Source organism: Arvicanthis niloticus, chromosome 9 (genome assembly GCF_011762505.2).
Source record: "Arvicanthis niloticus isolate mArvNil1 chromosome 9, mArvNil1.pat.X, whole genome shotgun sequence".
NCBI classification, from domain to species: domain Eukaryota; kingdom Metazoa; phylum Chordata; class Mammalia; order Rodentia; family Muridae; genus Arvicanthis; species Arvicanthis niloticus.
Genome location: NC_047666.1, coordinates 81,356,043 through 81,377,139, shown reverse-complemented (window position 1 = coordinate 81,377,139; position 21,097 = coordinate 81,356,043). Strand labels below are relative to the sequence as shown.

The window sequence follows — 21,097 nt, the reverse complement described above, 5'->3', positions numbered from 1 at the left end:
GCAAGACCAAAAAGAGTAATGTGTTTCTTTATCAGTACCAAGAGTCTTAGCTGTCAGTCCTGTAACAAAGGCAGGCTGACAAGAGAAACTGTAACATATTTGTCTAATCTAAGTTTTACACTCTGGGGCTGGGTTGGGAGGGTGTTTCAGAATAAAGATGGAAGACCTAGGAACAAAATATGTTTCCTTTACTCTCCATAGACAGTGAGTATCCACAGACACCGTGATTGGGTAAGGGGAATGTTGAAATGGCAAAGACTGGGAGAAGTAAGGCCTGGTCAGGTCTCTCCCTGTGGTATGTGACATACTTGCCTCCGGCACAAGCTGGGACCTTTTCTGGTGAGGGTCCTTACGACAGAAGGAAGAAGGGATGGTAACAGTCTGCTTCTTTGGCTGGGAGGAGTTTCACCTTTTAGAACTCATCTTACAGCATAGAATTCTAATTTTTGAAGTGACAGACACTCCGAGGCTGCCCAGTCTCCCTGAATTTAAACCTTACTACTTGGGCTTGAAGGCATCCCATGCCTTTGGAATCCCAGTGGAATGAGGCACCACCCTGCTAGTCAGCGCTCAACTCTGACCTAGACTTTGTAACTGTTCCTCCGTGTAGCATATACTTGATAGAGGAGGGATAACGTGGGGGCTGGAGAGATGGCCCAGCAGGGAAGAGCGCTTGCTGCTGTTGCTAAGGTGAGGTTAGTGTCCTCTGTCTACATGGTGGCTCACAATCAACTTTTACTCCAATTGCAGAGGATCTGACGCCCTCTTCTGGTCTCTGTGGGCACCAGACACACACATGCGGTGCACATATGTAATGCAGGCAAAACACTGCTACACGTAAAATAAAAATAAATAATCCTTTTAAGGAAGTAACATTAAATTCTTAAACATTAGCTTTATATGACTGATGAAAGTGCTTCTTGCCTAGAAGCGGTGCACAGAATGATGAGCCTTGGAGGTAAGCCTGCACCTCCGGCCACAGATGTCATGGCAGCTGTCCAAAGAATGTTTACGTCTCCCTAGCATATTTCAATCCAAAGGTGTCAATTTCAGGAGATTTAAGCCTGGTTTTGATTTTTGCCTATCTTCGTATGTCCAGGTCACCTCCAAGGAACCATGGAGTTAAAGCCCAGGTAACTTGGAGTCTGACCTCTTCCTACACTAAGAGACCCTTCCCTTTTGAGAGCTAGCATACCTTGCCCAGAGCTGTAGACCTTCCACTGTTAGGTGCCTCTCAATTAGCTCCTGGCTATGCCCAAAGGAAGAAGTAGGCATTTAAATTAGACTTCTTATACCAGAACATATATCTTTTGAGTTGGGACTCTATTTCGGTGACTACCAGGTACTTCATAATGAATTTACTTTGTCTCTTTAAAGTTGACCTTCTCAATTAGTAGGGTATCCTATTTTAAAAGCAAAATAAAAATAATGGTTTGGAAAAATCTATTGTCCATGTTATTCTTAGCTGGGTGTTGTGATTTCTGAAACACTTTAGAAGTTCAAACAGAAAAGCACCAGCCTTTAGATTTTTTTTTTTTTTTAAATCCAGGCAATGGCTGAGCCTTTTAGCAAACCCAGCAGCTGCCCTGTTCCAAGGACAACTGCGGTGGCATTTTTGACTCCTGCTGATATTCATGGAAAACCAACCTTTTGACTTGTTTAGCCTGTGTCTCCACAGTCTGTCTCCCTCTCCCTGTGGATCCGTGTTAGCCATCTTACCATAAGTGACGACCCCTGTCCTCGTTGAAACCCCTTCCAGAAGGCCTGGACACATGGGTGGACACATCCACCCCAGTGTTTGTGTGGTGAAAAATGTGGTTAATAGATTATGCAGAGGCACATTTATACCTCATGACATACATTCTTTTTAAAAATGGAAACATAATGAAACTTTAGCATTTTAAACTTTCAGTTCAGTGTAATAGTAACAGCCTACCCCCAGACTGTATTCTGGGCCGTATGTGTGTTTAGAAATAGGCAATTCAGTTAAATTTCTGACATACTGGCCTGTGAATTAGTTAACTGCCCAGGATCCCTTACCTGAATTACAGGTCAAGGCCCCCAGCAGATGCCCTCTTGTAAGGTGTAACATTTCCTACTTGAGTTCTTGTTCTTTTCCTGTCAGCCCTCATTTTCCTTGGGAGATCAGCTTGACTTGAATGAAAAGAAGTGTGTCAGTGCTGAAACAATGGTACTTTAAAAGTGCTGAGGGAGTCAGTGGCAAGACAAATCTCTGTGAGTTTGAGGCCAGTCTGGTTTACAAAGCGAAATCCTGCAGAAAAAAAAAACAAAACAAAACCCACAAACATGTCCCCTTCTCCATATTAAATACCTGATTGGGATCACGCCTTATGCCAGTAAGTGGATCCTTCACCTAGGCATAAGTACACCTAGTTGTAGAGCGCTGTGGACACTCAGCAGAAAGTTCCTTGGCATTCAAATTAAAAAAAAAAAACTTTAAAATAAAAAATAAAAAGAATACAATTTAAATAAATTTGTGGTGTACAAGGGTACGTCTCCCCCCTTTTTTTATTTTACGAAGATATTGTTTTAAAGTTCCATGGGCCCCTTCCACTGCATCTATTGTATTGCTAGTCCCTCAACCTAGAACTGACCTTAATAATTGCATGTAATTAAAATGGTATAAAAGCAAAAGGGAGGAGGGGGTGGGGTAGAGGGGTTCTAGGGAGGGGAAATGGGGAAAGAGGATGACATCTGAAATGTAAATAAATAAAATATCCAATAAAAAAAAGTAAAATCCTAGCTAGCCAAGGCACTCAAGAACTCAAATGAAGAAATGAATGAATGAATGAATGAATTAGTGAATATATATTATATTCATTCCCAGGGAAATGCATGATGTTTAAGTGGCTTGGATGGTGTGGCCTCCTGTGAGACCTGGCTTGTTCAGGGAGGGAGTTTCCCAGCTGCCCGGGCTCATTACTGGTTGATCAGTGGCTCATGAGCCCTGGCTCTCACCCTCCTATCTGTGATGCCATGTGACTACTCCGAAACGTATGTGAACTCGCCTGGGTGACAGCTGTCAACTGTAAGTGGCCATATGTAATGATGAGTAAAAGTTGTCGTCAACTGTCAATAAGGCCATATGGAATGGTGAGCAGGCTGCTGTCTGATGAGAAGGAAGATGAGAGAGAAAACCCAGCCCTGAAGCCCATCCCCGTCAGCCTCAGGTCCGATTTCTATGATAAACAAGGGGTCTTAGGTGATGTACACAGTCAAATTTTCTGTTTCTTTTAAAGATTATCTCATCTGGCCTCAAACTTATTATGTAACCAAGCAAGTTGATTAGCTTATGGTCTTTCTGCTTCTACCACCCCACAGTGCTGGGATTGCAGGCATGAGTCTCCCTGTTCAAGCCATGCTGGACACTGGGCTGAGGGTCCCCTGCATGCCAGGCAAACACTCTACCTCAGCAACCTGTGATGTGCACACACATACATGTGGATGTGGGGACATGTTCTAGTGTGTGTGTAACTTTGCACATGTACTTTTGTTTGACTTCATTTATCCTAGATGGATAAATCCTGTTGGTCAGCATTCTCTCTGAACGAATGGGGAAAGTCCAGGGTCATTACCTCAGATCAAAGTGAAGAACAAGGCTGGGAGAGGAGACCAGGAGGGGACTTGATGAGAAAGACAATAGAAATCTTCAGAAAGCCCATTTTGCTTTTCCCTTTTGCCAAATGTTTTATTCAGGAACAATCATGTCCAACGTGATGGCCATGCCAGGCGTGATGGGCAGTTGTGACATGTGCTTTCGGAGACTGTTGATACAAAGAGCTGATCCAAAAGGCAAGATGGACCGATCCATCTGTCATCTGTGCAAGCCATTTAGGACAACTCTGGTACAAAGGGGACACGTTTTAATCAGCTTTTCAACAATAGTCTCCACCTTGTGACTCCTTAACCTTACTCTGGGAGCGTCTTTCCTTAGTCATTTTGATGGAAAGACTTTCATTCTGTCTGTGTCATTTGCTGTTCTTGTGTATTCATAAGGATGCGAGCAACCTACCCAGCACTGAAGAGTAACCTCAGAAAGCTGGAAGGTCAGGTGGGGGGATAGCCATGACCATGAAAGGGAGAGTGGAGGTCTAAAAAGGCTTCAGGCCGTCTGGCCTTTTGAAGTTGTAATACAACTCTGTCACCTGTAAAGTACACACTCTCCCTGTGCAGCCAGGCTACGGACCTACCTCACAGTGTGCTACGATGTTTATAACTTTGGTTCAGGCTGAATTCATAGCTGTCACGGAGTACATGAAACTTGAGGGCTCCACGTTGAAAACACATGGAAGAAGCAACTTTCTGTTTCTTCCTTAACTGCTGTGCCCTGCTTCCTAAAGCCTATGATCTGTTGTTGCAAAAATATGGACTTCTGAGTCTGGCATCAGAGAAGCCGTACTAAGAATTTTCTCTTCAGAGGCAAAATTTACTCTCTGCCATAATCAGGTTCTTCTTCACCAGCCTACTGGTCAACAGCCTTTCTCACCATAATGTGCTTCCAAGAGGTCTTGTGTCTTCTTTCTTCCCTTCACGGGGGGGGGCGGGGAGAGGGATAGAGAGAGAGAGAGAGAGAGAGAGAGAGAGAGAGAGAGAGAGAGAGAGAGAGGCTCAGTATAATTCTTTCTGAACCATTTATTTTCTCATGAGTTCAGTAAAAGCTTATCTTGAATGATAAGCCTTAGAAAGACTTCTCTCAGACCCTAAACGTATGAGACAGTATGAGAAATGGCTTTATAGAAAATGTCACTGACTTAGAAAATAATAAGCCATCAACAGTGCCTCATGGCTCTGGTTTATCTGGCCCTGATACCACCCCCAAAGCTTATCTTGCAGGCTCTGTGCTTCAAAGTCCCACTTGCTGGTCCTCAAAGCCCCAGCTTCCTTATTTGCTCCTGTTGCCAAAAGTTCTGCTCTCTCTCCCTGACCCTCTCTGGTAGCCCTTAACCATTCTGCCGATTCTCTTAGCCATTGGACAGATTTGAATGTGAGCCTAAGTTCGCTAGAAGACAGGCGGGTTGCTGTTAATACGTCACCACATTACTTCCTACTGTAACTGGCTCACTCTGGGCTCCACAGCCATCACGTGACTGACAGATCGGTGTCCAACTTCCTTGACAAACCGTATGGGCCTTCTGTCTTTCCCTTGTGCCCCCGCCCCCAGCCCAGTGACTGGCACTGGAGAACCACCCAGAGATGTCTCAGCCAGAGAATGCTCATTCCGAGAGGTCACCCCACGCAGATCTTGTAGCTAATTGACATCAAGTGCCCTGTTATTCATTTCTCATTTAAAAAAGGAGCGTCTGAATTTTATTTTTAAAAATTCTGATCTTTGAAGATGATATTTCTCTCTGGAAAGTGATTGATAGAAAGCACATATTTTTGTTTTGTTAGATTTAGTTTGTTTGTTTGATTGTCTCATAAATCTCTTTCCCTCCTGATCATTTAGAATTTTTATTTTTGTATGTATCACAAGCTGTTTCCAAGCTTTGTAGAAGTATTTGGATTATACTGTCATAACTCAGTGAGATGTGTCCACCCTGGGCAAGCCCGTCCCTGTACAATGACAGCCGTGTGGAGGTACTTTATCTCTGTACACATGGCCCGACCAGAATTTTATGATTTTTTTCCCCTTCAATTTGTAGGAAACATTTAAAAATTTTTCTTTTACTTTGCACCTGTATACTAACTTCTCTTCCAAGAATATTTAAGCTCTAAGCACTTTCCAATCATGACTTGATTAGCTGCCAATGTGGCAGTGTTTATAATGGAAGAACTAAGGCACAAGAGCCAAAATTTGAGAATTACATATAAAAAAAAAAAGTTGATAACATGAGAATGTATTCCTGGCTCTTAGTCTCTTACAGTTTCACTTCAGGTGGTATCGGGCTAGGTAGATAATTGAAAATTATTACTTTGGTTTTTCTTGAACATTTTTCTCTTCATTTGGAACATGAAGTCGGTGTGATTGACAATGATGGATATGGACACTGGAAAAATATTTTACTTCAAACACTCTCAAAAAAAAATAAGTATCTATAAATAATCTGAGACCAACAGGGAAGAAATGATAGGCAGAGGAGATGAACGAGTTTTAAAAAATAGTCTATGCGATGTGACAACTAAGAAGACATTCTGTAAGAAAACACCGTTAAAATACAAGATCCAATAAAAGTAAAAAAAAAAATAAAAAGGGAATACTCGGGCACCCCTATGATGAGTTATTTAAAGCCTCAGGCTTTACGGCCAAATGCTAGACTTTGTTGGAACCAGTGATGGTCAGTTGCTGCTTCCCAGGGTGAGCTCAGCACAGCAGTTGTGAGCAAGAGAAGGTCTATACGGAAGCTTTCGGAGATCTCTGTGATATGCAGAATTAAATAAGTCACAAACATCTAAAGTAGGTCTTTACCCCCTCCGACCCTTCATGCTGATCATCTACTCTGCACACAGATCCGTGATCTGGGTTTGCAGACGCCCATCCTTTCCTGTTCTGTGTCCCCAGGCTACAGGTTCACCACTTTTATTTTTGCTAAATTAAACCTTATTGTTATTACTGACGACTTAGGTTTTAAAACTTATTTAGAATGAGCTAATTCCCATAGCACTGAATTCTGGACTCAGAATGTAATATATACATATGTGAACATGCCTATTCATGGTTTTCCCATACCTCCATGCTGGTAAAACACAGATTCAGTCCATAATTGACCTATTGTAATCAGGCAACCAGGGTACAGAGCAAGTTTCCAAGAATCTAGCATAGGGAATATTGATTCTTTCAGCACAACTCAGACAAGTCCAGTTGCCTAGTTTATGAGTTCCTCATATGTATTATCTTGGTTTGTCTCTTCATTTTTAAGAGGTTCCTATTGTTTAGCAATTTATCCGTTAATTATTTCTAGAATTCATGTATACACATTATGGAATTTCTCTTAACTTGCTAGATAACACTGTGTGTGTGTGTGGGGGGGGGGGTGATTTTAAAACAGTAAGAAACAATTTTTCAAAGTTTTGTGAAACATAAGCTATATTTTTAAATATGTTTTATTTTGTTCTTTGGGAATTTTACACAATAATATTTTGCTCATGGTCTTTCTCACCCCATCTCATCCTAGATGCTTCCACCTACCCACTCAGCCCTTCCCAATTTCACATCCTCTCTCTCTTTTCAATAACCTACCAAGTGTAGTTTATACTGTTCATAACTGTGGGTCTACCCACTGGACCATAGTTGACCTATCAGGGGCCATATCCTTAAAGAAAACTAACTGTCCACTCTTCAGAGGCCATCAGTAGTTGGTGTCTCCTCAATTAGGGATACGGGCTCATGGGCTCCACTTGCTTCTATATTGGGATATTGATTAGTTTGATTTGTGCAAGTCTTGTCCAGGCAACCACAGTTTTTGTGAGTTCCTGGGTGCAGCCATCCTGTTTTGTTCAGGGGACACTGGGTTGCTTCAGTCTTTCAAACTTCAGACTCTCACAGTTTTTCCATGCCTTCTTCTTTATAGTCCCTGAGGTTTTGTTAGTTTGTGTGTGTGTGTGTGTGTGGTCAACATGTGTGTGTATGTGTGTACATGTTTATGTGCATGAGTATGTGTGCATGGGCATGAGTGAATGTGTGTAAGTGTATGTATATATGTATGTGTGGTCACATATATATGCGAATGTATGTGTATATGTGTATATCTAAGTGTATATGCATGTATGTATATGTTCATGTGTGTATGTGTGTGCATGTGAGTATGCATAAGTCTATGTATGTGTGTGCATGTATATACATGTGTGTGCACACATGCATGTGAGTGTTATGTGTGTATGTGTGTGCATTTATGCACATGTGTGTGTTTGCATGAGTATATGTGCATGTATGTGTGTCTGGTATGACTATTTCTTGAACAGATTTAATGTTTTTAGAATGACTTTTTAAAATTATTCTAAACAGTGCATAAAAAGTGATATGTAAATGGATTGACAACATGAAATGAAGATCCCAAACATGGAATTTTATCCATCCAGTGTCATTTGAAAATACAGTCCATATGTGGGGAATAACTTCACTTTTCACTCTTTATGCCTCTCAATCACCAGAAGACTCATTATTGAAATTTTGTTGGTGAACTTGGTCACAGTTACAAGAGGTAGAAAATAGAAAACACTGTTGTGGTCCTAAAGTGGAGGGGTTTCTACGCTTTAGAAAAAAATGCAGTGTACCCAGATAACATAATGAATTCTATAACTTAAAGGAATATTTATTAATTGGAAATGGAGAAATGTTCCTTTATTAGCTGATAGATTATGCTTCTATAAATAACACATGTTTTATGATGAGAAAAATGCATGTATTTAAAAAACCTCAAAGCTCACGGTTTTAAAATTTTGTTGCTTTTTATTTCTGGTTGTAAACGACTAAAGTTATGTTTAGAACATTTGAAATTATATGGTGGTAGAAAACAAAAGCCCCAATAATCTTTTTTTTTTTTCCCAAGAGAATCAACTTAACAGGTTCCTTCACATCCTGCGTCTGTATAGGGTAGCCCTTCTGCCCTCAGAATCACCTCTTTCTGCCCCAGTTTCCCACGGACAAGCACCAGGTTTACGCCCAGTCATTTGACTTAGTCAGACGCTGCTTCTGGTTTGTGTCTGTGCATCTCAATGATGATTCCCTTATTATACATAACCAGGGATGTGGGGCTAGAAGGGGAGAGTATGTCATTTTTTCATACATGTTGACCCAGCACTCTCAAAAGCTGTAATAGCTTGGGCCTCACTGACTGACTGACTGACTGACTGTCTGTGCCCGTGTTTGTCCTGGTGTTTAGCACTCTGGTCTTGTTTTTAAGTTATGTATGTGAACATAAGGTCTGTCCCTGCAAGGTCTCCTATCCTGTGATCTTAACATATATACTTATTTGGAACATACTCAGTGGAAATGAAGATAACATTGGAAGAAGTGAGACACTGAGAACGACTTATCCAGATTCTGTTTTGCCAGGGGTTTCCGCGTGTCTGCCATCCCCAGGTGACTTACATGCTACTCACTCACGCATTGGATAGCTCGCTTTAGTGGAAATGGGCAGAACTAAGGCAAAGACCTTCTTATAATGAAATTATTTTAATACCTTTCAGGCAAGAAATTAGTTTCAATCAAGAAAATTGATTTAATTTAGAAGAGATGCAATGCTTACAGCCATAACCAGGTTAAACATTCCTTCTCCATTCCTGGATCAGAAAATAGCTTCTAACCAGCATCTAGCTGCAAATCGATTAGTTCGGTTTAAGGTTTTCAAATTTTATTAATATCCCACCTATCTCTACGGCACTTGCTTTTATGTGCAGGCCTCTTGGGCTCTTCGCAGAACTTCACACAATAAACAAGGTAACATGTGATCATAGGTGACCACCCACACCCAGGCTGCCGTCCTTAGCAGTAGGAATGAGTTTTGGTTCACAGAGCTGGACTGTGATAAATGGGTATTTTATAAGGAGAAGAGCACATCTCTCTTGGTGGTCTTCATTTTATGTTTTGTGTTTCCACATACAGATACCCCCTTTTAAAAAAAAAAATACGGAGTTCTTTACAGTCAGAAAACTGAATTTATTCCCAATGGCTTTAATTATAGTCACAAATTTTAGGGGCTGATTAATTTTCATGAATCATCCAATACTCACTGTATATTCGAAACCTAAATTGAGGGGAAATCCAGAATATTGATGGCCTACACATGGCAGCATTGGTGTTTGCCAGAGCTTCGTGCTGTGGATTGTAACAGCACAGAGTGCCGACGGCAGCCTAATGAGCCTGAATATTCTGTGGAGACGGAGAGGGAAACATATTTTCTGTATCACCCTTCAGAGATGCCTTTGGTCATCTGAACACTGCAAAGCAGTGAGGGAGCTTCGACTTGCTAAGCTCACCTTGCATCCAACAGAAAAAACAGTGGTGGGTTTGTTTCCACAGACTTCCCTTTTACAACAGCCTTGTTCTGATTTAAGGCCTGGGCTGCTATAGTCCTGCCCAGGAGAGAGGGTTATTTATTGTCCCTAATTTTGTCCTCCTTCTCATCCTCTTCCTTTTCTTTATCCTCTTCTTCCTCTTCCTCCTCCTTCTCTTCCTCCTCCCTCCTCTCCCTCTTCCCCTTCCTCCTCCTCTCCTTTCCCCCTGCCTCTTTTCCCCTCCTCCTCTCCCACATCTCCTCCTTCCTCTTCCCCTCCTCCTTCCTCTTCCTCTCTTTCCCCTTCTCCTCTCCCTTCCCCTCTTCCCCCCTCCCCCTTTCCTCCTTCTCCCCTCCTCCTCTTCCTTCTTTTAAAAAAGTGTATTCAATTTTAAATTTTCACAAGAAGAACTCTCAGATGGTAAGAGCAGAACAAAGAGGCTTTTCCCACTGAGTCAGGCAGTGCCACAGGTAAACCTAAAACCTTCCTCCATCAAAACTATTTTAAGCTGCGCCGGGACCTGGGTTCATTTCAGATGGTAGAACAACACATTCTGAATTTGGATGTATTGAGAGATCCTGGTACCACATGTTATTTTTAGGTGCAAAAGAGTGTGATTTAGGGACCTCACGCTTTCTGTTCTAACCGCTGATATTAGAAATATAATAGAAATCTCGACTTTAGTTCTTTTTAGTGCTGCTTGGGAATGACTGGGGTACTCGGAGGGAGGAGAGTCAGGTCTGGTTGACCGATCGTCCTGTTACTGTTAGGCACAGCAGATCTCAGTTGGACTGGAGTTACTCATAAGAGAACCACATCGTTAGGAAAGTCTCTACTGTGAGCATCTCCAGATGGAAATCTCCACAGTGTAAGAGCTGTGGTGGACAGAGATGACTGTAGGCAATGCGTTTGCCATAAGCATATGAAGAACAAGCAGCCACTTGGTATTTTATATTATTTTACAGTGAATTTGTTCTTGCCACTGAGGGTAACTGTACTGGAATGAAACTCTATAATCCTGACTGTCCTGTGATGTACAGTTAGCCATGACTTTGGAGATAGATAGTGATGTGTTTATAAAAAGATAAAGAGATATAGAATATGTTCTATGTGGGTATAGTCAGGTATGGGGGGAGGGAGATGTCTCAGCGGGCCCATGTGGAGGCATCCCTTCCTTCTGAGGGATCAACCACAAGATAATATAGTATAGCATAGAGTTTATTCGGGGCATAGTGAGGGGGGTTAAGAGGGTAGTAGAGACAGAGAAAGGCAGAGAGAGAGAGAGAGAGAAGTAGAGAAGTAGAGGCCAGCCATGAGCATGTGGAGGAGTTGGGGGGAGAGCCCAAGAGGGCAAGAGAGAAGCAAGAGGCAAGAGAGCAGGAGATCAAGGGAGAGAGGAGGGGGCATGCAGCCCCTTTTATAGTGAGCCAGGCCTACCTGGCTGTTGCCAGTTAACTGTGGGGAGGAGCATACCTGGCTGTTGCCAGGTAACTGTGGGGGTGGAGTTTAGACAGAAAGCTAACGGAATGCAAATTTATTTTTCCATACCAATTTTATTGAAGGAGGAGATGGGCAACTAACTTCTTGCCTAAGCAGGGAGTGGAGCCAAGGAAGCTGTGTATAGAATAAATAATTTGAATACTTGCGCGAATTTCAAGATTTAATGTTGGTATGTGAAATTCTTGACATTTAACTTTGAGATGTGGTATATAACCCTCTCTCCGTACGTTACATTTCTGTTCTTTTGGGAACTGTGGTTTCACAGAATCAGCAGCCTCCTCATATAATGAACCATCAGCATCCCAGCTTACAAAGGAATAATAGATGGTACCCAGTAACAAGTGGAACACAAGCAAGGAACACAGAGACTCCAACTTGGGGCTGACGAGCAGTTTGGTTTTTGTTTGTGTTTTTGTTTGTTTGTTTTTTGTTTTGTCTTACATTTAAATACATCCTCCAAAAAAAATCAGAATTTAAATTTCTGATATATGATTTGGCTATGTTGCTGTAGACTAGAATATACCTTGAAGACAGGCGGTTACTGTGGATTCACCCACTACGTGTAATTTTTATGTTTTGAAAGCAATAGTCAGGCAGTAAATAGAACTTGGGGGCATGTCACATTTAAGGGTCTCTTTATATAGCACTATAACTTTCTGTATATAAAAGAAATATATACATTTTGCTAAAATTAGCATAAGGCCTTGTATCTGGAACCTCGTATCCCTCTGTGGCCGGGTGGTTTTATTTCTTATGTCTCCTCTGCCATCTCCAAACATAGATATTCGAGACATTGGCTTGGAAGGGAATGGGCAGGTTAAATCTCCTTTTTAAACAAACTTGGAGAAATCTCATTAAAAGAAATTGGCGCCGCATCTTCAGACCACATTCTGATTCTAAGAGTTCAGTGGGGGAAACTTTATTCTCCCATCTTTTACTGCTGAGTTCCACTTTGTCTTAAGTGTCACCGTAGACCAGGCACTTCCATGGGTTCCTTCAGTGGCAAGTTTTTCAGGTGTTTTCAGTTTAATACAAGGAGCTAATTGTAGCCCCAGGGCTTGGCAAGGCTGTAAATGCTAATCCAGGCAGTATCACCTGGTCACATGGTGTGCTTCTAGGAGTCTCCTCTGCCTTTAATGGTCTCTCACCATGCTGCTGACTTCTGCTTTCAGGAGCCCTAAAAACAAGGCACAACAGGCTGAGATTAAGTCTGAAGGAAAAAAAAAATCACAACACAGTTTGGGACAATAACAGAGATCTTACATCTTTCACTGATGACAAAATTTGATCTTTCCATGGCCTTGATCTAACTTTGGCCTTCGTGGCCTCTAAGCGGAATTATTGGCACATTGGTGACTGTCTTCTCCTTTCTTTCTGAATGATACTCAGGGATTGCAGTTATGTTTGGGTAGGTTCCCATATCCTAGAGCACGGACTCACTCTCCTTTGTCTCTCAGAACCTGCTTGGAATCTCATGCAACACGGAATGAGGCTCTGCTGGGATTCTGAAGGCCGCTACCTTTGCCTCTTGACCTGACTAAAAGTTAGTATTTCAATCTTAGCTGGTCTATCAACAGATACATGAATGAGGAGTTGCATCTAGGCATGTGTCGGAGATTTTAGTCCACACTTGTGAACTAAGCACTAGTGAGCAAGTGGCTGGGAGCTGAAACTATAGAGGAGGAACAGTTCACCTATCTATCTATCTATCTATCTATCTATCTATCTATCTATCTATCTACCTATCTACCTATCTATCTACCTATCTAATCTATCATCTATCATCTACTATCTATTTACCATTCTTCCATCTATCTATCTATTATCTATCTATCTCCATCCATCCATGCATCCATCCATCATCCATCATTTATCTGACTGGACTTTTCTATTTTATCACAGAGTGTGAGAGCTGAGCAGAAATCCTGCTAGGTACCCACGGCAGTATACCAAGTACAACATGAAATTAGGCTCCTGTAGTAATGGTGGGCTGCATCATGTTTTGAGAGATGTAAACTGTAGATTGTAAAGCACAGGGGAGGAGTTTGGAATGGAGAGAGAGCCCACAGAGAGACACTCATGCAGCTTAGCACATGCAGGGATGGTTGGAGACCATCTGCACACAGGACCCTAAAACATCTCGGCAGATGCTTCTCTTTCTGCCTCTTGCTCCTCTGTGCTTCCTTGCTCTTTCCTGAACTCTTCTGCTTCTCAGTCATCCACTCAGGGAGAAAAATGTATGTGTTGATATCAGGCTTACACGTTAGACTTCTTTCCCTTCCTCATTGCAAAGGGAGTCTGAAGACAAGCAGATTGAGTTTCCATGTGCCCTTCCTCTTGGGAACCCGACTCACAGGAGGGGCCTCTGAGGCTCAAGGGCCCAGCATAAGGACCTGGGTGTCACAGGATAGGCCTCTGAGGCTCAGGGTCCCACTACAAGGACCTGGGAGTCACAGGAAGGGCCTTTGAGGCTCAGGAGCCCAGTACAAGAACTTGGTCTTAAGTGAGATATAAGATGGGCTGGTTTCTTTTATATTCTGACGTTACAATTTGAAGTGACCCTTGTAATCAAGTAGAAAAATTTTAAATTTCCATTTCAAATATGACTTTACTTAAATTTTATAATTGTGTTCAAATTACTGGAAGATCAGCAATTGTGCAGGAGATAATGAAAGATTCATTGGAAATAACATGATTATCTCCAGATTGGCTATTGAGATGCATTAGAGGGTAGAGACACTTGCCACCAGGCCTGACCATCTGAGTTTACCCAGACCCATAAAATTTACACTGCAGAAGTAAAGAACTGACTCCTGAAATTGTCCCCTGATCTCCATATACACACTCACCTTGGCAAATAAGTAAACAATCAAAACATTTTTTTAATAGAAATTAAACATCCAAATGGCTTTTTGTATACAAGTAGTATGGGCACGATGTTTACATATGAAATGTGTCCTTATATTATATTGTTGGTGTGAAAAAGAGTTGAAGTACTTCATGCTTTGAAAGACACAGTTTGACTCTAAATTTCACCTTTACAGTTTCTTTGTAGCCAATGACTCCGTGTGCCATGCAGTCAATGAAGCTGAAGGTTAGTGTGGTTGGTGAGTGGATTAGAGCACCCAGGGCTGGCTACCTCTAATACTGGAGGAGACAGGTGACAGTGGCTCCACCCACATCAGGTCATCCTTATCTTTGATTCCCGAAATGCCATGTGAAAATCAGAAGTGTTTTAAACCCAAATCTTGTACATAAGAATCTTATCTTTAAAAGGTCTGAGTGTATTCGCCCAAAATACATAAAGTGGTTAACTTTGATTATGGAAAGTAAAAGATAACATATTATTAACGTATACTAGCCCTCCATCCCAAGTTACAATACCACAGGTAAAAATCAAATGCACATAACTGAAGGATCCTTCTGGGAAAATATGTAATGCGTGGTTCTCTCGAAGCTCATGAGTATATGTGTTTAACTACAATAATTCCATCATTTAGGATTGGAGACCTATTCGAGTTAGGCTTTCTCTATGATATGATTAATTTGAAAACAAAGAGGGCATGTTTTGAGGGAGCCATGGAATGGATTCATAGAGAATTGTTGTTGTTGTTGTTTTGTTTTATGAGTTCCTTTAGTTTTAAATAAACCAGAAATTTTCCACCCACCCCGCCCCACACACATTTGAAGTCTGGCACCCTTAAGTAATTGGAATAGATATGAACCAAAAATAAGCCTAGAAAATATAAAATTATTTAATCTATGCTTCTGAGCTGCCAAGCTTTACTCATAAGATGGCTTTAAAACCATCTTTTATGGGCTCTGTATGGTTGCGCACAACTCGAAAAAAGAAAGTAGCTTTCCAAGCTGGGAGCATAGCACGAAGTCAGTCAGGGAGACAGCGCCTTCCTGACATCCTAGGGATGAGGAAGACAGTGAGAGGGAGGAGAGAAAACAGTAGAGATGAACAAAGAAAAGTATTATAAAAAGTCCATGCGAGCAGGCCAGGCCTCAGCTGCTGCTGCTGCTCCCGTCAGGGGTAACACAGCCTTGATACACCAGCATCAGTGGTGTTCAGAGTGCAGAATCCCCAGTGTGAGCATCCCACCAGTCAGAGCACACCTATGAATCTGAGGACATTACTAGAATGATCAGTTGTCTACCCTGTCCTCACGATTCCCTGACCAGAGTGACAAACATGATTCTTTGCTATTTGCACAGGTCCCTTGGACCAGAGGACAGACAAACCACTGGTAAAGAGTGCTACTTACTATCTAAACACACACACACACATGCACATACACATAGGTACACACAGGCACACATACATACACACATACACATGCACACACATGCACATACACATAGGTACACACAGGCACACATACATACACACATACACATGCACACGCAGGCCACAGAGCACAGCCGCCTCTCAATGTGGTAGAAGATGTTCCCCTTACAGTCCTCCCCCAGGTGGAACAATAGCAACCTCCATGAGGATTGTGTGGGTGTGCATGTGTGTGTGTCTGTGTGTGCATGTGTGTATGCATGCATGTGTGCCTGTGTGTGCATGTGTATATGTGTATTTATGTGTGCCTGTGTGTGCTTATGTGTATGTGTTCAGTTCATCTTTGCACATGTGTATGCATGTGTGTGCCTGAGCGTGTGCATGTGTGTATGTCTATGTGTATGCATGTGTCTGTGCACATGTGTATGCATGTGTGGGTGTCTGCGTGTGCATGTGTATGTGTGTATGTATGTGTGCCTGTGTGTACCTATGTGTATGTGCATGTGTGTGTGTGTGTGTGTGTGCCTGTGTATGCCTATGTTTGTACGTGTATGTGGAACTTTCTGTCTTGAGTAGAGTGGGTAGTAAGCATTAGGGATCCCAGTATGTGGTCACTGACCTACCAGTATGCTTGAAGGCATATAGGTTTTAACAGCCCAATACTGGCATACCTGGCTTTTTTTTTTTTTTTTTTTTTTTTTTTTTTTTTTTTTTGATACTAGGGATCTCAACTCAGGACCTAATGCCTGTGAGCTAGCCACTTTATTCACAGAGCTTCTTTCAGCCCCAGGATTGTTCTGGAAGCTGGGACATCCAGAGCCCCCTTACTTGAGTGCATTTTCCTGACTCTAAGTCTTCACGTAAGTTCCCATCTTCGATCTGTTTCTACTTGAGTGTGTTGGAAAAGAATCCTCTGTTCTCCAGCTTGCTCTTTCCAGGGATCTATTTAAAACCCTATCTGGTTATTGAATGCCAAGTTTGCATCCAGGCCCTCCTTGTGCCCGCTCCACCACACCACATGGCAGCGCACAGCAAGGCTGGCAGAGCCTTCTTCTGGTATCCTAGTGTTCAATGCCCCAGATTTGGAGGGTGCTTATGTTCTGCCAACAAGGTGTTTCCTTCACAGATACCAAGGTTCAGAAGAATGGCTTTGTGGGAGCTGGGGTGCTTTCTTGAAGCTACTTTTATTGTTTAATTTTCATTAATTCTTAGGGAATTTCACACAATGTATTTTGATCATATTTTCCCCATAACCTTTCCCAGATTCACTCTGCCTGCCTACCTACCTACCTACCTACCTACCTACCTACCTACCTACCTACCTGCCTACATCATGCCTATCTGCTTACCTGCCTACCTAACCTACCTACCTGCCTGCCTGCCTGCCTGCCTACCTACCTACCTACCTGCCTACCTACCTACCTCCCTACCTACCTACTGCCTACCTACCTGCCTAACTGCCTACCTACCTGCCTACCTACCTCCCTACTTACCTACTGCCTACCTACCTGCCTAACTGCCTACCTACCTGCCTGCCTGCCCAGCTTCTTGTCCTCTTTTCCTTCTTCTTCTTCTTTTTTTCTTTATGACACAGTGACTCAAATTTGGGCTGCCCACATGGATTCATTGCTCACTATTCTATGATTTGTTTCTTTAGTGTATCTTTAAGCATTTATTTCTGTATCTCATGTGTGTGTGTGTGTGTGTGTGTCTGTGTGTCTCTCTGTGTGTCTGTGTGTGTGTTTTCCAATCGATATGTTCAAGGTACATGTAACATGGCTCATTGTGCAGATATCATGGGGCAAGTTGTGAAAGTGGATTCTCTCCTTCTGCCATGTGGGTTATGGGAATTGAACTCAGGTCCCTGGTCTAGGTGGCAAGCATCTTTACCTGCTCATCTACCTCACCAGCTCCTGTCATGATTCTTGACTATCACATTAATGGGTTTTTATATCATACTACACTTCATATTAGATTTTATTGTGTTTGCTTTACCTTCACAACCATATGCAATTCTTAAATTTATCATTTTAACTTTTGGTTTAATATTTTTATATACTTTCCTTGCTGTTCCTATGATTGCTCTGGACCTGAACTCACCTTATCCACCTGATCTATGTTTTAAGTGCTATCCATTTTACTTTACTCTTTCCTTTTGTGTGTCTAGGGTATTTTGTCTTTTGGTTTCTAGAATCTCATCTTTCATTTTAAGTATGGACATAAGAGAAAGCAGAGAAATCCATGCTTTGGGGACATTATCTGAGTATTTTACTATTTTCGCCTTCCTTACTTGACTGAGATACCAGACAGAACTGGTGAGGGCCAAGCTTGACCCAGATTATGTGTTGCAGTTGCACTGTTTTTTTCTGATGGCCATCAGTAGGTTGCTATGTGCAAGCGGGTGAGCATGTCTCCCCACACCCCTGAGATGCTCCAGAAATGGAGATATTTTCTGGATTCTTTCAGTCCTTATATATTAAAAGTGCCCCACAGACAACAGCTGCTTCTGAAAGTTGTTGTACAAGGTGTGGCAACCAAGTTTTATATATTTGCCTAGCAAAAACCAGCATACCAAAACCCCAAAACAGCAGACACATTCTCAAGTAGAGTTATTGATTAAATCAGGAGGTTCCACCCTGACCATTTTTCAAGTCATAAGGTGGTAGTATTTGGCCAATATTTCTGCTATAAAGTACTTCCATATCTACTGTGCTCTTAAAATGTATTTTATGTGTGTGTACATGTGTATGTATGTGCATGTGTTTGTGTGTATGTGTACATGCACCATGACACACATGTAGAAGTTAGAGGACAACTTGAGAGAACTGTTCTTCCCTTTTGGGTTCCATGGATCCACAACATTTTTCAGGTGTGACAGCAGTTGTCTTTGCTGGCAGAGCCATCTTGTCAATCCAATCCACTGTGATTAGAATGGTCAGAGTTTGTCCTATGAAGATTTCTTCTTCTAATATGTGATCTACTTCACCATCTTGAATTTTACTTGAATTACTTGAATTTTTAATTAATTATTATTAATTACATATAGATTTGGTTTTGTGTCAAGAAATTGTTCTGTCCATTCAATAACTCAGCCTTATTATTGTTACTATTTTGATTTTGCTGCTGCCAATAGTGAGATTCCTTTTGATGGAAAGGGAATTTCCCAATTCTGATATGTACTGAGAGAATCACGAAAGATACTAAGAAATTTGGAGAATATTAATTACATAAATGGATTGTTACAGAAATGGGGAGAGAAAGTGGTTGATTACCAGAAAGGTACAGCACTGTGATCTTGGAAGAAAATGATACAGTCTTGCTGGTAAGAGCACAGAGAGAAGAGATACACAAAGACAATGAAGGCGGATGCAAGGGGCCTACATGGATTTATTTGCTTGTATGAAAGTTTGAGAATTACAAAATCCCCAAAGAATTGATAGCCCCATTGAAGATCTATAGGTCCTATATGCAGTCATACTGGAAGTACATCCTGGGGTTTTGAATTTTTGACATATGTTATGTAATTATACACTTCAAAACACCCCCTCCCTGTGGAGGGTCAGGATAATTATTATCACCATGGAAACAGAGACCAAAGAGATAAACAATGTTTTTAGTCCTTTTAATTTCTAGTCTCCTGTCATTCTTCAGAGCATCAACGGAAACAGTCACTATAGTCAGAAATTGTTTTCCCGTCTGTGCAAGTGTGTGTGTAGAGGATCTACACAGGACTCTGGATGATTGACAGGTATTTAAGTTCATTGCAGGATTAACTGAGAACACTGGTTAGACTTCCCTTCAGCTGAGGCTGATCACTTATCTGATCCCTCTTTTAATTCCGTGGTTGGTTCAATTATATGCATAAGACTCTGTCCTAGAGTGGACTGTTGCTTAGTTTACTCAAACCTAAGTCATTCTCATTAAATAGGAGAGAGGTCAGAACTTGATTGTAAGACACAGTTCTCAGGGAATGGCTTGTTGTGCCCACTAGCCAAACAGATAAACAGAGTACTCCTGGGAGGGGAGGAGAACTAGTTTTGCCACTGAGCTGTCAAAGTAAAAGCACACAGTGGTCACCAGGGACTAGTCAGGTAGACTGAGGTAGTGATGGGAAGGTCAGGTAGGCTGAGGTACTGATGGATAGACAGGTCGGGTAGGCTGAGGTAAGAGAGAGAGAGAAACAAAATAAAATGCTTTTTTTTTTTTTTTTTAAACTGGCCTTTGATGGGTGAAAACAAAGCCATGAGCCCATGAGATATAGCTGAGTTCATCCTATGGTCCCATCTCAAAGCAAGAGCCTTACCTGTGATCTCAAGAGGAAGTTTCCTGGCTGTGGACTTGCTTGGTTCCCTGATTTGTCCTGCTCAGGCTAGTCAGGCCCTGTCTTCTGGATGGATGGAGCCACAGCTGTGTGAAATACCACAGAGGGTCAGGAATGAGCGCTGGGTCCCTTAACATCACACCATTTCCTAGCAACCATGACAGTTTTCAGCCCAAATTTTCACATGTATGTGATATGCATGTGTTTTACCTGTGCCCAGGTGCACAAGCACATGCGTGTGCATACACGTCCAGGCCTGAGGTTGACCCTGGGTGTTTTCATTGCTTTCTGTCTTAGACTTTGCGGTAGGATCTCTCCCTGAACCCAAAGTTCTGTCTTGGTAAGCTGGCTCACCAGCTCTCTGTCTCTTCTTCTAGTACACTGGTGTTATATGAAGGTTGGCACGGCCACACAGCTTTTTATACGTGTTCTGGGGATCCAAACTCTCTTTCTCACAATTTCATGGTAAGTACTTTACCCATTGAGCAAGTCTCCTGAGTCCTATTATAGCTTTTTTTTTTTTTTTTCGAATTTTCTTGTCAAGAAAACGGGAGAGACAAACAGAAGTCAGTATCATGGTTACATAGTTTTGCTATTTCTTATTATTGTGCTTAATTAGTTAATTAATTTTGAGCCAGGGTTTTATGTGGTCCCACTGGCCACATTCATCATGTAGGTGAGATGACATTGAACATCTTTTCCTTCCTCCATGTCTTGAGTGGTTACAGATGTGCCCGCCATGGCTGGCTTCTGCTGTACTGGGATTGAACGTGGGGCCTTGTGTTTATTAGATAAGCACTCTACCCACTAAGATACATGCCCAGCCCTTTCACTATGAATATGCTTCTTTATGTTTCTGTGGACCTCACCAGGAGGCCTCTGTCGGTGTCAGATGGGAGCTGCATGTGGGGACATGGTGCTTGAAGGAGACCTGATCTAAAGGGCCAAGGAATCCCTGGGATATGGTGGCTTTGTTTCTGTTTGAACTCTGCTGCTCAGAGTGAGATATCTTGCCTATTATTTGTTCCTAT

At 42.0% G+C, this 21,097-nt stretch overlaps 1 protein-coding gene across 5 annotated transcripts in view; it reads left to right on the top strand.

Moving 5' to 3' along the window:
- Window positions 1-21,097, top strand: part of Sox5 (SRY-box transcription factor 5) — a 943,910-nt gene that overhangs the window by 312,226 nt on the left and 610,587 nt on the right. Inside the window, exon 4 of one of the 5 annotated variants that reach the window (XM_076940818.1) lies at window positions 20,444-20,531. The exons of the other annotated variants lie outside the window; for them this stretch is intronic. The gene's annotated coding sequence lies outside the window, so the exon portion shown is untranslated. The remainder of the gene's footprint in view (window positions 1-20,443; window positions 20,532-21,097) is intronic. 5 annotated transcript variants of the gene reach the window in all.